Here is a 16,575-nt window from a genome sequence, read left to right on the forward strand (position 1 = left end):
GGCCGTATTAGATGATGATGACGGTCTTTCTTTTTGTTTATCCTTAGGATTTGTGGATTCCTGAGGCTTGAACGAATGTTTAGGTGAATTCCGTGCCGCTTGGTCGCCATGAGGATCGCGCCGCGGACATTCGTCAGCCAAAGTGACGACAGTTGCTAAACAATCTTCGTCGTCAATTGAATAAGTAGAGAGGTCGCATAGGTTGATTGAAGTGTTTGAAGACAATTCCTCTGAGAGGATAGACTCTTCACGTCTACGCTTAACAGATGGAATTGGTAAGCGATCTAAATCATTGGTGGAGATACACTTGTCTTGCGGTTTTTACAATCTGGATTTCAAGGCACTTGTTTTGGTAGCAACAGGACGTGGAGGGGTTGTCAGATTTCTTATAAATTTCTTTGCGCCGTTAGAACGTGACCTTTTCAGGAGAGGTTTGTTTGTGCTAATATTCGTCTTTTTGCTAACATTTAGTGTTCCTTTTTGAGTAGAATTCTTTGCTTCCTTGACTTGTATTGATTTGGCAGGACCAGAAAAGATTCCAAACGAGACATTTTGAATTGCAACTACTCCTTTTGCAGTTGGAGGTCTTAGAGGTGTCGGTTAATCCGCCTGATCGGCAACTGGTTTTTGAAAGTTGTCTGCAATCTTTCCGTTCAAGGGTGATGGTTCTACAACTCCTTTTGTGGATTGTGATGACACCACTACTGAAATGTCGGCCACTGCTGGAAGCTTGATTGTCGAGTGCGATTTTTTGTTCCTTATGTTATACAATTCCGTGAGGTGAAATGGCGAATCCTTGTTCAAGGTGGCGACCTCTGGTGACACGCTAGTAGTTGTCAAGTGAGGCCCAGGACAGCACCATGGGGCACCAGAGTTTGAAACTTTACCATTGTCTGTTGTGTGCCTCATCCATTTTACTGCGTCCAGTAGCCCGTCCATTAAAGAGTCATTTTGACAATGGTGACGTGCGGCGAGATCACTCAGCCGCTCTTGCCATCTTAATGTTTGTTCGGCCTCGTGAGTCAGTTGCGTCTGTAGGGCCTCGTTGACTGCTTCAAATTTTTCCATCTTGGTTTTTATATTTATAATGAGCGCAGTCTGATCTTTAAAGGACCCGTGAAGGGATTTGTACAGGGAAGAAAGGCTGTTGAGGAAGCTGCTAAAACATTGTTGTAGATTTGCATGGCAGCGGCAGAGGAGAGACTAGGTTTAGATATGACTCTTGAATTTTCTTCAATAGAAGAGCGTGTGTTATTTAATGTCTCTGACTGCAGGTCGCTACATGAAGAAGAGTTTTCTGGTGCAGCACAGATGTTCTCTTTTGATGAAGGTACTGAGTTTGTGCGAGCAGATGGAGCTATTGGTGTGCTGGCTTGTTTCTTTCCGGTTTGAGATACGTATGGCTTCAAACTCGGTGTTTGCAGTGTTGATACTGTAAGGTCGCACCCTGCTCTTTCAACGTAGAGCGTTGAGCGCAAGTTTGGTCTGTTTTTTGACAAAATGGAGAGGGTGTCATCTAGTCTCATCATGTTTCGTTGCATGTCATTTTTATTTATAGTAATTTGCTGTTTTTTAGGTGTTTGCAACGAGGCTGATGGCTCTAAGTGACAGGTTGATATGCTCAGTGACCGGTGAACATTTGCAATTGGATGGTGCAAGGTGCTCCTTTTCTCGTGGTTTATTTGAGGCTGGGTAGCATCTGGATTTGTATACGTCGGAGTAGGAGTGGGTTCAGCTAATATGGTCACCTGCCGCTTATCAACAACAGCATCCAATTCTTTTTCAGTTTCAACTCCGGTATTCGAGGAATTGTTTTGTGGCTCAGTGACCTCGTCACATTGAGAAGCTTCCATTAATTCGGCGTCAGTGAAGTCAAATGGTGAGAAAAATTCGTCAACAGTCTCGGCGGTTAGTAACGACTGCACTGTAAGTGTTTTTGTCAGAGGAGGAGATACAGTCGATGGTAAGCGGGAAATCAGGGGTAAGTCTTTTAAGGAAAGTAGACGCATTTGAGGTTGGAATTTTGTGCTGTGAGTGGCTTCTAAGTGGACTGAAAGTTTAGAGACTTCCGCTGGCTCTTCTTGATGGCCAATCAGGCCGTTATCTTTTGTAGTTGTCGCAACAGCAGCTAGTATTTCTCCTGACTTTACAGGAAACTCCGCGGAAATGTCAGATGGAATAACCTGTGTGCTAAGCAGCGAGAGATTCGTGTCCGCCAATCCGGACGTGGCCGTCGTCACGGCTATTTGCTCTCGTACAGCTGGGGATAGTGGGGTTAACTTGGTACCAGAGATTGTAACTTCATAAGTGTGAAGCGGTGCAAGATTGTTCATAGCAGCTAGTGGGGCTACTTGCGGATCATTAAAGGCAGTAGATGAAAGCAAGCAACTTGGTTCGCCTACCTTTGGTTTCTTGAGTGTAGAGGGCGAGCCGTCAGGCTTGAGGGCAGTCCAAGTATTTTGCATCCGGCGCTGCTGAATGGTTTTACGCCTTACGACGGGCCCACCATGACTTGATTGAGCAGTCATTTTCTGATCGGTGTCAAGCAAGCTAGCAGTGTTTATGCAGGCCCCACTGCGCCAAACAGCCGCACAACAGTCGGCGCCCTTTACCCCGTCGGGCTTAACGCCGCAAGGGTGGGTTGTGCTCCTCTTTGAGCTGGCAGAAGAGACACGTGACCTGTCACGTGAGCGCAAGGGCGCTCCGCATCCTCCAGGAAGCGAGCGCGAGGTCTGGCGCATAGAGGCTGGTTTTTCCACCAGCAGCGATGATCGGGTAAGCAGAGAGCAATGTCTGCGGAGGGGAAATGCCTTTGTCTGGTACCTCTGCCTAGCTGCCATCTTTCAGAAATCACTGCTCCTGTTTTTACTCTGACCAACAGTTTACTGTATAGCATCTTTGCCCATCTTGTGTATCCTGGTCCCATACCATAGCCCACCAAGGCTGCCAGCAGCCATGGCCAATTGACAGAATCAAAAGCTTTCACAGCGTCCAGGGACACTACTGCCATTTCACCCTCATTCTTAATCCCCCACTCAACAACCCGATGCAGTCGTCTGTGATTGTGAGTTATGTTCCTATTCGGGACATAGCCAGTCTGATCAGGGTGTATTAGTTTGCCAATAACTCTACGCTGTCTGCCTGCCAGGACAGCCGTCAATATCTTGCTGTCCTGGTTAAGCATTGACAATGGTCTAAAGGAGCCACAGCTATGTCCGGGCTTATAAGGTTTGGGAAGCGGTATTATGATCGCTGCTCTTAGTGACTCTGGCAGCCGTCCCATCTCAAACGCTTCATTTAGCATATCCAACATCGGGGGGAGCACTTCTGCTTTATACAGTTTGTAAAACTCACTTGGAAACCCGTCCGCCCCCGGGGTCTTACTAGTAGGTAGCTGTCTCAACACTTCTTCAAACTCCTCCAAGGTAATCAGTGCGTCCAGCTCCTCACGTTCTTCATCACTTATTTTAGGCAAACCTATGTCATCCAGCGTATTTGATATTTCCTTATGACTGCTTCCCTCTCCGTCCTCATATAGGTCTCTGTAGTAATTTGCAAACTCCTGATTCACTCCCTCTTGAGTGTCAGCTACACTACCATCTGCTCTAGTGATCATCCTAATGGTGGGTCTGGGGATCTCACTTTTGTATAACCATGCCAAGAGCCTTCCTGTTTTATCTCCACCCGCTTGCTGTCTCTCTATATATTTCTTGTAGTTAAGATTACACAGTCTATCCCATTGCTCTGCACATTCACTGTTGCAGTTCAAGTATCGACTCCATGTCTCTTTCAGTGTCATCTCTCCCCTTTTGCGCCTCTTCCAATTCCCTTTCTGCTTCCTGTAGTTTGGCCAGGATTTCTCCCTGAAGGCTTTCAGAATTGGCTATGGCGACGCCCCGTATCACCACCATAAAGGCTTCCCATAGTGTGCCCGCTGAGTCCACGCTACCCGTATTCACCTCAAAGTAGTTTGTGATCTCCTCCCTAATCTCTTCCCTAAAATGGGGGTCTTTAAGCGCCTCTGCCCGGAGACGCCATGTCGGGATTCGCGCTCTTGGGGGGCAGTATTGCCAGCCAATAACCAGAGGCGAGTGGTCCGACAGGACCCTCGCTTTGTATTCTGCCTGCGCCGTCTCTATCATTACCTCAGACATCGCGAAGACATAGTCCAGCCTCGTATGTAACTGTTGCGGGGCAGAGTAGTGTGAGTACTGCCTTTTCTGGGGGTGTATCATTCTCCACACATCTGCCAGACCAAAGTCGTCTAGCAATGTCTGCAGCGCTTTTGCCGCTGGGGCAGGTCTATCAAATTTCCGATCTGACCGGTCCACCCTAGGGTTCAGTACACAGTCAAAATCCCCACCCGAGATCACCGCACTCCCCACACACATGCTAAGGTTAGTACTCAGGGTTCTGAAGTATGTTGCCGTGTTCTGATTGGGGGCGTAGGTGTTCACAATGCATAGCTCCCTATTTTCCACGAGACCCCTCAACATGACCATTCTCCCATCTGCTTCCGCAGTTTCCTGCAACAAGTGAAATGGGACATGCAGCGCCACCCATATGAGCACTCCTCTAGCATAGGCAGAATACGTCAAGCCCACCACGACCCCTTTCCATTTCTTCCCCACCGTTTCCAGCTTTTCCCGTGTCAAGTGAGTCTCCTGCAGCAGTGCAATGTCTATTTTTTGTCTGCGCAGGTACAACATAACCTTGTTCCTTTTTAGATAACTATTGAGGCCCCTGACATTCCATGTAATTATTTTAAGGTCCCCCATGGCTTGTTAAATCTCCCATTCCCCCCGCAGCAGTGCAGACCAGTTCCCTTTCGCATTCTTGTCTATATAGGCTCGTACCACAACTCAAACTTCCCTTAACTACTAACACCCCAAACATCCCACCCTCCCGCCACCCTTTCCTTGCCCAAATTCACCCTTCCCCCCACCCCAACAATTGCCCAGCCCAATCCCTGGATCTCAGGCACCCCCGCATCTAGCACTTTCTGGCAATAGCCTGTACTCGAAGCTCAGCAGGGTGAGGTAGCCCTAATGGCTAACCTACTACTTCTACTACTATCTGGGGGGGTAAGGTGCCTGTGTTCTGCCGCTCCTGTTTGCCACAATTCAACCACATGCTAATATCCACTTTGTCTATGTCAGAGCTCTATATTCCAGTCCAATGCCACTCAAAATCTAGGATATCCAAACCCAGCTTCCGTGCCACCCATCCCTTCTCATCTTTTAAAGTTTCTACCAAGCCTCCGCCAGGATACCTCACAGCGTGACACACTAGTCCCCACGAATTGCCACAGTCACTTATCTTGTTCCCTTTGGGCTCGTGTAGCATCCTGTTCCGGGCAGCCCTGTAAATCCAGCCATGCGGTGGCCTCATCTGGGGTGTCAAAACAAAAATTCCACTCTCATGTAGCACTTTCAATCTCGCAGGATACAGGAGCATATATATGATGCCGGCCGCGCGCAGCCTATATAGCCTTCACCGCTACATAGCTATACCTCTGCCTCTGAACCAGCATTGTATAGGGGTAGGCTGTAATGGTAGCCGAGGCTCTGTCTATCGTTCCTCCTTTCCTGCAATATTCCAAGATCTTTTCACAATCTTTATAATTCAGAATCTTAGCAATTATTGCACGGGCAGGTGCTCCGGGAGGGCTCTATGTGCACGCTCCACTGTAAATCCTTGTGAGAGCTTGTCAGCTCCTATTTCCTGCAGGATCATGTTTTCCACATAGTCTGTGGGGTCTTGGCCTTCTTCTCCTTCCGGCAGACCGACCACTCGAATGTTGTTCCTTCTCGCTCTCCCTTCCGCCTCCTCCACATGGTTCTCCAGGTTGGCCAGTTGCTGATTTCGTATGTGGACTTCTTTTGCATTGTCAGTGCTAGTGGTCATATTAGTTTTAACAGCACTTTCCAGGCTGCTTGTTCTGTCCGCCAGCGCCCTGACATCTTGTCGCAACAAATTGACATCTATCCCCACAGTGTCGATCTTAGGCTCTAGGGAGGTCCTTAAGTCCGCCATTGCCATCCCCCAGGAGTCCTTTAGTTCTGTTATGGCTGGCAAGATCTGATGGTTGTCAGTTCCAGTTAGGCTTCCTGTCGGCCCACATGCACCCACCAGCGCCGATGCAGCTGGAGACTGTTGCGTCTTGGCGAACGCTTCCATCGTGGGTTGTTTGCTCTTGCTTTTGACCGCTCTCCCAGTCATCTTGCTGCCCAGGGCAGGTATCCCTTCTCGCCTTGATCGTGGCACAGCAAGCCCGCCACTCTGTTCCGCCGTGATGTCTGCGAGTTACTCCCGGTTTCGGCTATTTCCGGGGTACATTCTTGAAATCCTGCGCACTGAGCGATCTCCTCGAGTGGGTTATTGTAACGCTCACCAGGGTTCGGAAGACAGACTGGACCGGGCCCCCAGATCTGGCTTGTCTGACTCGCAGAAGTATCCTTCTGTAGGTGAGAATAGGGGGTTAACTGTCTGCGGGGTAATGCAATCGGCCTCCCACTTACCCCTCTCATCCTCCTCGAAACACTTCTGTGATTCCTAGTAGCGTCTCACCTTAGGGTCTGGAAGGACGAGCTCTCCATCCTGCTTCTGATGCAGGGGCGCGTTGGTACCCAGTTACTTCACTGGATTTTCGGATTGGTGAGAACCAAACTTGCTTGGCTTCCAGGTAAGTTTTTTGATAAGAGGTTCCCCTTGTGTCGGGTGGGGCCAGCGGCATGTTTCCAGGTAGATTAATCTGCACAGGGTTACTGGGAACAACAGGAGCGGGGTTCCCTCCGGAACCGGGTAGAGGAGTTTGCCCAGCTTGACCTTGCAAAAGCTGTCTGGCCAGGTCATCAGTTCTTTCCTTTGATATTATTAATTCCCTCCTGAGGGCATTAGTCTCTTGACGAGCGGCATGTACTTCGGCCCGTAATTCCCCCAGTAATTGGGCCAACTGATCAGTCTCAGAACTTTCCATAGCGCCTGGGTGGGAATTTGTAGGAAGGCTTAGCGTTCTGTAACGCTCACCTGACTCCCACAAAGGCGCTGGCCTGGTTCGTGCTGCTGTGACCTCTTCTAAGGTGATGCGCAGGGTTCGGAAGACGGACTGGACCGGGCCCCCAAATCTGGCTTGTCTGGCTCGCAGAAGTATCCTTCTGTAGGTGAAAATAGGGGATTAACTGTCTGCGGGGTAATGCAATCAGCCTCCCACTTTCCCCTCTCACCCTCCTCGAAACCCTTCTGTGCTTCCCCGTAGCGTCTCACCTTAGGGTCTGGAAGGACGAGCTCTCCATCCTGCTTCTGATGCAGGGGCGCGTTGGTATCCAGTTACGTCACTGGATTTTCGGATGGGTGAGAAACAAACTTGCTTGGCTTTCAGGTAAGTTTTTCTATAAGTGGTTCCCCTTGTGTCCATGCATTAATGTTCTAATGCTAGTGTTTTTTTCCCCATAGGGGCCGGGGTACGGAATGCCGGGGAACAGGCACCGCCCGAGGTGAGCGGTGAAATCCTTGTGGAAATCAGGTAAGTCTTTAATGAGTGTTTTGGTAATGTCTTTTCATTCACTCATTAACGCTGATGTCTTTTTCCCCTTAGGGGCCGGGGTCCGAAAATGCCTGGATGCGGCGCGGACCCGAAATGAAAAGGGAATGACCCAACAGGTAAGTCTTGACATGGAGTTTTAGCTTCCCTTTTCCCTTCTTTCTCTCACCTTTGTTCTTTTCTTTTTCTCCCTAGGCGGGGGGGCGCGACTGCAAATCCGGATGGTCGCTGCTGAACATGGAGGCGCCCTGTAAAGGTGAGTAGAATGCGGCGCTGCAGCGATCGATGCGATGTGCTTTTAAAAATAAATGTCTTCCTTTTCAGGATTGTCGGCGAAATGTCTCTGGGATGCAGATTTAGCAGGTGAGGCCTTTTCCTTCTTCTGTTCTCTTGTTCCCTTCCTTTGCAGGTAATTCAGGATGCTGGCAGGTGTGGCAGAAGTCAAGATGCAGGAGCAGACACGGTGAGCGTCCAGCTGCTAGATGCAGAACAACGCGAAGCGCGTGTGGCTGATCGGGTGTGGTTTAAATAGCCTTGGAAGAAGTTCCTAGAATGTGTCCTTCCTCCAATCAGGTATGTATCCTTCCCCGACCACGCCCGGGTGGTAAATGAGTCCCACAAGTAAAGTAGTTACTTTCAGGCCTCAAGGAGGCCGGGGTTCTGCAGCATGGTCTGCATCAGGTAAGTGCACCCAAACACTTTCATAATGAGCCTGGCGCCTATGGCGCCAGGACTGACGTTTTCTATGAGCCTGGCGCCATAGGCGCCAGGACGCTGTCCAAAGGGCCCCTATAAGGGGTTGCTGGGACCTTCCCCGGGGACTTGATGTCTGCTTTCGGGGACACAGGGCCTGAGCCGGCTCCCCGGGAGCGGGCATCGTGACAGTTATGTCCTCCCACGTGTCGGTTAGCCTGTCTGCCTCTCAGCACAATTTCGCTCTTTGCGCCCCCCAGCTTCCGCTCCTGGAGACCAGCCCCTATGTTTTGCGGGCTGTTTGCCTTTCCTCAGTGCCTCTGGGCTCATGTGGTGCTCCAGTCACACCTTCGCGCACCCGACGGTCAAGGAAGTTATTCTCGGGTTAATGCCTGCTGGTCAGTGCAGGCAGCAAGCCCCCATGCCCCAATCTCACACGTGTGAGTGCCTTAAGTACGTGCTGGCAGCACTTCGTTTCTAAGCTGGTAGTTGTTAATTGATTCCATCATGCAGAAAGTATGTCCTGCAAGCCGTGCAGCTCCTCTGTCTATTTAGCCCAACATCCAAATAATCACCGGACCTAGTAAGGTGTACCAATGCAGTTTTGCACACACGGGTGCCTTCATGCGTTTATGGAGCGCCCTCTGCGCATCCGTAGGTCCTATATTAATATCCACCCCACATTCAGCAGCCGCTCATTGCACGGGCCATCCTCTGCCCCTTGGTTTTTAATATGCGGCACCCGTGCCTCTGTAATATGCTCACTAGCGCCATTTTGAATACATTGTTTCAAGGCCGCCGAAAGCTTCCAAGTCGATTTCACCGTTGCTGCTCACACGATCAGCTCAATATTTCAGGTGGTGGCAGGGCATCTGTTTTCACGCCCGTGTTTTCATTCTTAGAGTTAATTGTCCATTTTCAGCGCATGTTATCGCTGATCAATGTCGGATCCCCGGAGCAGCTCTCTCAGGCACATACTGTTACATTGCAAGTTAGCCACGCCCCCAGAGCGCCTATTATTCTTCCCACCTTTTCAACTGTCAATAGTCTCTCCCAATATTCCTCCTCCATTTCTGGTGAAATCCTAAGTGTATAACTCCCCATTGCCGTCTGGCGCTTCAATGCCAGGACCGGGCAGATTAGCATAACGTGTCTTAACGGATTCCAGTTGCTCTTTGTTTTCACAATGCTACAGTATGATTTTGATTTTTCTAGTTGCTTTCTCCTCCATTTAACCTCTCTAGAGTTCTAGATGTTCAGTCTGCATCTCAGTAGAAGGTCTCTGTAGTGACTTGATGGGAACTTCTTTAGGTATGGTGGGAGGATGTTCAATGCTTTATGTTCCCATATGAAGTTATGACACTGGTTTCTTGACAATTTCTTCTCTTGAGTTTCTTCCCAGTCTTTTTCCTGGATAGTTCTTTTAGCCTTGTCTGGGTTATATTTCAAGGTATCCTCAGAGATGCTGAACTGTTCTAGAATAGCCTTGCATTTCTTTTTCCAGCGTTGGAGTATCGTATCTCTGTTTATTGGCCCTGACTGGGCTAGTATTTCATATGGCTGTGGTGGTTTGTCAAGAATGCATTTGCGGTAGAGAGATAGAGTTTTCCATAGCACTATTGACGCCAGGGATTGGAGCCTTAGTTCAGTTCTTATGAGCTCAATCAGCAGCAAGTTTGGAAGGCATAATATTTTCCACCAGAAGTAGGACTCGCAAACGTTCCATACTTCCAAGCTCAGGGCTAGCAAGGCCTCAGCTCCATAAGTGATTACAGCTGACACCTTTTGTTTATAAAACGTTACAATAGGCGTCAAGGAGAACTTTCCGTACCTTCGATTTATTATCAGCCCTTGATTAGTTAGTCGTTAGTTTTCCCGCATCAATGCATAGTGGCCTCTTCATTACAGTTTTTATTAATCCTTAGTCCAAGATATAATGTTGTGTCCACCACTTCCTGTTTTTCATTCTCTAACAACCAGGTGTGATTTTTCATTGCCCCTCTTTTACCACGGCTGGACTTCATTACCAGGACCATGGATTTCTTGATGTTTATTTTCATCTCATTTTCTGTTAGGTATTTGTTGAAGGCCTCTATCCTTTGCTGTAGCCCGATGGGCGTTTTGGTCAGCTAATACTGCATCGTCAGCATACAGCATCCATGGCACTTCCGTCCCATTGATGTTTGGGGCAAAGGCGTGAGTCTGGTCTTGCGTATTCTTCATGTCTGCCATGTATATAACAAAAAGGAACGGAGCCAAGGCGCATCCCTGCTTGATTCCACAGGATGTTCCGATCTTTCTGGTCACCCCTCCATTTGCTGTAGTTTGAACCTGTATCGTGGTGTCAGTATACAGGCCTTGGATGGCTTCTAAAAGGTATACCGGGCATCCCCATTTTTCCATCTTTTGCCACAGGCGTTCCCGGTTTATCCCATCGAATGTCTGTTCGAGATCAATAAAGGCTAAATAGATGGCTTTTTTTCCTTCTAGGGCATTTGCTTTCATGAGATTGATTAGGAACAAATTTAAGGCTGTTCCTACTCCACTAATGAAAGCTGTTTGTCTCTCGTCCAGGATTTTGGCCTGGGTCGCCCATTTCTTTAGGCCTCTTAACAAAATAGATGCAAATAGTTTGCCTATAGAGTCCAGCAACGCTATTGGTCAATAATTTCTGGGGTTCCCTCTGTCTACTTTTTTGTAGATTGGTACAATGTAAGCCTCTCTCCAAGAGGAGGGGATTTGTCTCAATCGTCTTATTTGCTATAATAGTGCATAGATTAAGTGTGACCATTCCTCGCAGCTGTCTTTCAGCATCTTATTCAAGATGCCATCTGGGCCCGCTGCCCTAGAAGCACTTAATTTTGTTATCATCGTTACAATGTCATCTCTGTTGAATTCTAGAGCCCAGGGAGTTACTCCAGGAGCCTTATCTATAGCCTTTTTCTTAATTCTTTCCTCATATAGTGAGGTGTAGTGTTTAAACCAGTTTTCCTCCAAGACTTGGTTTACACCTACTGCCGATTGGTTAAGGTCTCTATTATTGATTATGTCCCATGTGCTTCTTGCGTTATTAGCTGATACTGCGGCTAACATTTTCTCGGCGTCTCCTTGAACTCTCATAAATCGAGGTGAGCGGAGCCAGTTTTTATATGTTTGTCGACGCTTCCTCCATTGTTCGTCTTTATCACCAGAGTTGGCCTTTTTAATGTGTGTCAGCTCAGCTCTATATTGTTTCCTTCTGGCCACTAAGAGCTCATCATATGCATGTTTATTTTGAATGGTTTTCACCTTATTTGAATCATACTTGACCTCAAAGGCTTTAAGCAGCCATTTGTATTCAACCACATCCTCTGTGTTCCCAATGGAATTTTTATATTTTTGCACCAGTTGTGGAATTGACTGTGTTTTAATCCTTAATCGATTTCTTCCCCAGGAGACTTCCGTTTCCATCATTTCTTTCATCTTTGGTGGAGATCTCATTTTCGAAACGAGTTCCGTTTCCAGTAAACTATGATCACTGTTTGTTTGTTTCTTAATTGTAAAGGAGTTTATCCATTCCAGTGTATTACCTCCTTCGAAACAATAGTTCAGACAAGCTCTGGATTTTCCGCCGAGCCATGTGTTGGCTCCTTTCAGGTCGTCTCTCGTCTGGCTATTTAACATCCTCATATCTCGGATTCGCATTTTCTCCATCCATTTTTGTTCTTTCCCTACTAGATGTTCCGTCTGTTTGTTCTTCCCCCTCCCTATCCAGCAATTTGATGTTTAAATCTCCACTAAGGAGTAACAGCTGGTCTTTGTCTTCCATCATTGATTTATCAATGGCATTCATGATGCCTTTTAAGTAGCCTTCCAGGTTAGGCATATTTTCGCTCCAGTAGGTGTTTATCACTAGCAACTTTGACGGCCCCTCGTGCCCCTCCAAGTGGAGTGCTATTTTTAATATTTGTACATAAGGGTTTGGGATGAGGTGTTCCAGAACTTGCAGGGCACTGTCTAGTTTTATGAGCATCATAAGGCCCTGTGTATGGTCTCCCTTTAGGCCCCTTTCTGGCCGGGTTAATGTACACTTCGAATCTTTCACAGACTGGTGTGTCCTGCAGCCAGGATTCCTGGATGGAAATGAGGTCATTTCTGCCCAAGAAACTACTTTCATAAGTAAACAAATGCTTGAAGCCTCTGGTGTTCCATGAGGCACAGTAGACGTTTCTTTGGGGCTCCTCATCAATCTATTGTTTTTTCTTTGTGTTTAGAGTACTTGCCATCCATGTCCAGTCAGTGGGGTCTTTTTTCCTTCCTTTAGGTTGGTTTTACTCTTCCCCGTATTCCCTGAGTTATCCACAGTAAACCTCAGGGTTTTCATTTGCTCAGCACTTTTTTTAATAATAAAAGGACTTTTCCTCTGAGTTTTCGATTGTTCTTTTGCACTTTCTCTTAAGTCCTGTTTAACTTCACCCCCTGGGATTGGTCTGGATTTTTCACTCAGTTTCTTGTCTGTCTCTTTTTTTTCTTTTTGTGCTTTTTTCACCTCCTTGTATTCTTTTATATCCTTGTTTGTTTTTTTTTAATTGTTTACATTTGATCTATCTTCCAGGGTTTCTAATCGGAAGCCTTTTTTTTCTCAGGATATCACTAGCCTCCAGCAATTTGTGCTTGATTTTGTTGGAGTTTAGATGTAGAATAATTTGGTCCATCCGCCTTTCTTCTGGAAATTCCACAATTTTTATATCCTCTGTCATCATCGTGCGTAAGATTGAAGTTTGCTTGAAGAGAGTCATCACGTAGCTCCTATTTAGCACAGCCCGTCTAGGGCCTTTTGATGTTGTGTCAAGCTTTAGGTAGCAGCCTTTTGGTGGCCTTGCTCTCCTGGGACTCCGGGGAGGGGAGACTTTGCTCTGATCATCTTCCACTTTCTCCACCTCGTTTTTTTTTTCAATTTTAATTTTGGCTGGAGCTTTATTGGCTCTGTTAGGGCTTTTCTTTCTTTGATGTCCTGCTGCTTCCTTTTTTGTTCCAAAGTTTTAAATGGAGAGAGGAGCACTCTGGATAGGGACTGTCTTTTTATCTGGTTTCAATATCGTCTTTATAAGTTTCTCTCTTTGGAATATTGACCCCTTAGGATCTTTTGGCTGGACTCCCAGGTCAGCAGTTTCCCAGTTATCTATGGTTTGCCAATCGGATAAACTGATGCTATCCCATTCCTCCTCTTCATTGTTTTTGTCTATTATTTTGATGAGGTCACTTAAGTCAGCAGTTTGCTCGTCTTCTCCCAGTCCTCCTCGTCAACTTCACTAGTGTTTTTAGCTCCATTTGTCCTGTGTTCATCCAGCATGCCCAGCTCGCTAAGTGTCTTTTCCCTTCTGGGCTTCTTTGCACATTGCAAGCTTTCTCTTTTAGGCAGCATTCTTAAATTCCTCAGAAAGGCTCTGGAGCTGTTTACTTTCTGTTTTAAGGTTTCTCTTTTTTGATTTTTTTTTCCCTTTTCCATTTTTTTGGATGCCACCTTTCCCCCTTGATGTTCCTGGCTGTTTGAAGTACCGCCTTCGAAAATTGCAAAGTTTGTTCAGTCCGGTTTGGGCGCGGGCTCTCCTCTCTCATCAGCCTTCTTTTGCGGAGAGATCAGGATTACATCATCTGGGGGATTACCTGTTTGATCTGGTTTGGTGCCTTCTTCTTGTTTCAATTTCATTGGACCCTTTCCAGCCTTTATGTTCCCTCGCAGCGGTTCCAGCTTGTTGTTCTTTTTACAGAGATTTCTCATCCATTTGCAGTCCTCAAGGACTGCCTCCATCAGTAGTGATTTATCATTTGCGTCTTTTCTCGCTTAAATCACTAAGGTGATTTTGCCAGAGTAGCGTTTGTTCTGCTTCCTTATTCATTCGTATGTCTAATCTCTGCAGGGTGGATTCCATTAGCAAATGTGCCTCTTTAATGTGTATGTTGGTGCAAGTTACTTCTTTTAGCAAATCTTTTATCCCCTCATAAAGTTTTAGGAATGGAGCAAGTGTTATGTTTAAAGACGCCATGATCACATTTTGGATGTGTTCAGTATCCTTTAACCTTTTAATTTTGCAGGCTTTATTAGTTAATTGAGAGATTTGCTCTTCAGTCTTATCACCATGAAGCGACCTTTCATCTGCAACAGCCAATGTTTGAGTCATTTTAGTTGACATTTGTTTTTCATGAGTCTTAGATTTTTTCCATGGACTTTATCACCCAGAGCATCCTTTTTAGCTTGTTCTTTATCCAAGGATGCCATTTTCTCATTTATGAAGGAGAGGCTTTTCCTTTTCTCTCTTTCTATTTTCCCCGTCAGGATCGTTATATCTTGCATGATTTTATTTGCTAATCTTGAGTTACTCAGGTTAGCTGCAGGCGTTTTTTCACTCTCGTTTTCTCTTGAGCTTCCTGATGATTTAGGGCTCTCTGCCAGCATCAGGGTCCCCTGATGATCCCCAGGGTCATCACACCACCGATCTTTCAGCTGTGCCCTTCTCTTTTCCTGGTGTTGGCGTAACTTATTTCCTTGGGTTAGATTGTCTTCCTTATAAGGCAGGAAGATGTCAAACCCTGTGGGTTCGAGTTGGTGGAGGTTTTTCCCCCTTGCAGGGTAGGAGTCATGTAGGCCTTCTTCCAAGTGGCCTAGATCAGCCTTATCCCAGGGATCTGTATTTTCCCATAAGGCCTCTGAGACAGAGGTTGACCAAGGGGATTGTTCAGCCAAGGCCTTTGCTCCTTTGGAGCTATCAATAGGTAAGTTAGAGTCCTTCTCAGAGATGTTTTCCTTCGCTTTTCGCAGTTTATATTCCTTAATTGGAGAGGACCTACCCTCCCTATTTTGGAGTGGCCTGCTTGACGTCATTAACAGGTTTGGTTTTAAATTGTGACCCTCCTCCTGGACACTTTCATCAGGGAATTGTAGCGATCCTCTAGGACAGAGGTCGAGGCAATCATCTTTAATTGGTCTTGATTTTTCTGTTAGGTCAGTATGCTCTTCCTCAGTTACTTTTGCCGACCTATCTGGAGTGTTTTCTGAGATCTCACGTGGTTTCTCATTTGTTTGGCCCATGGGGCTATCGTGCTCTTTCATCGGGGAGGGTCTATCCGTCCTGCCCTTTTCCCCTAAGTAACTGATACCTTGGTTGCCCAGATCGTCGCTACCCAACCGCTCAACAACTCTTTGGGTTCGACCGGCGTCCAGAAGTGAGAGACTAGTACTCTGCACTAAACCTGGGGAGGTAGGGACACTTAGGGGATCGCATGATTTTATGGAAGGGTCTGCTTTGTCCTCTATATTTAAGGGTATCGGTATGTTCTTTTCAGTAATCGTGTCCGACCCCACCGAGAGGCTCTTTCACTTCTTGGGGGTGTCTGTTTGAGCATAGGATGGTCTTTATGCACCGCTCTGGGTAAGTGGTCGGGATTTGCCTCTACTTCTGGGAGAGAGGTAAATCTTTGTCTTACCTGTAGACGCGTTCTTAAAACCGTGGTCGGTGTTTCCACTGGTAGTGACTTCATCTCGTCGTGCTGCTCCTCGTGTAAGGTCTTACTCAAATTAGCAGGGGCGTGCGTTAGTTAGTTCGCTGCCACAGCAAGCAGCCAAACAGCACAACAGCAGGTAATTCCTTCTGAAAATGCCCTTTGCGCACACGGCCTCAGCACAAGCAAGGGTGCCTGGGGCAATGTTATATTGGCACACTTCCTGCAAGGCGGGTCCCGGAGCAGGGAGGGCAGGGATTCTCAGCGCGACTGCGCTTTTCTGATTCACTCGAGTCCGGCGAGTTTCTTCAGTGAAAGGAGCTGGTGGGACAGTCGCTCCAAGGCAGCCACAGCACAACAGCAGGTAGCTCCTTCTGAAAACGCCCTTTGAAGCACATTTCGAGTATGAAAGAGCTGCCTGTAATTGAGGCTAATTGAAACATGATAGTGATTCAGCCTCTGAAAGGTGTTTCTGCACTGAAAATGTTTTCACAGGAGAATAATGTTCTAAAAGTCTTAATTTTGGTGCAGAATCCCAAACTCATAATGACATGACACAAGAAGGCACTGGTATGTTACAAGACTTCAGGATGATTGTTATAATAGATTTTCAGAACCAGCTGTCTGGGAGGGTTCTGAGAGGCCACCCTATTATAGTGAACAGGGAAAAGATACTTGGAGCTAGTCAAACTCAGTCAAGGTAGGCGGTGGAGCAATAAGGCTTAGCCTTTAGGAATTGTGGGTGTGATTTAATGGTACAGTGAGACACACACAGAGCACTCAAATTAAATTATACAGTAACTATAACAATACAGTATTTAATAGGCCTGAAAACATCAACAAAGTAAGAATAACAGGTA

General features: G+C 46.8%; 1 protein-coding gene across 5 annotated transcripts in view; it reads left to right on the forward strand.

Moving 5' to 3' along the window:
* Positions 1 to 16,575, forward strand: part of KIF13A (kinesin family member 13A) — a 2,203,773-nt gene that overhangs the window by 1,812,465 nt on the left and 374,733 nt on the right. The window lies entirely within an intron of this gene.

This window comes from Ambystoma mexicanum, chromosome 5p, assembly GCF_040938575.1.
Source record: "Ambystoma mexicanum isolate Mex_15411 chromosome 5p, UKY_AmexF1_1, whole genome shotgun sequence".
Classification (NCBI taxonomy): domain Eukaryota; kingdom Metazoa; phylum Chordata; class Amphibia; order Caudata; family Ambystomatidae; genus Ambystoma; species Ambystoma mexicanum.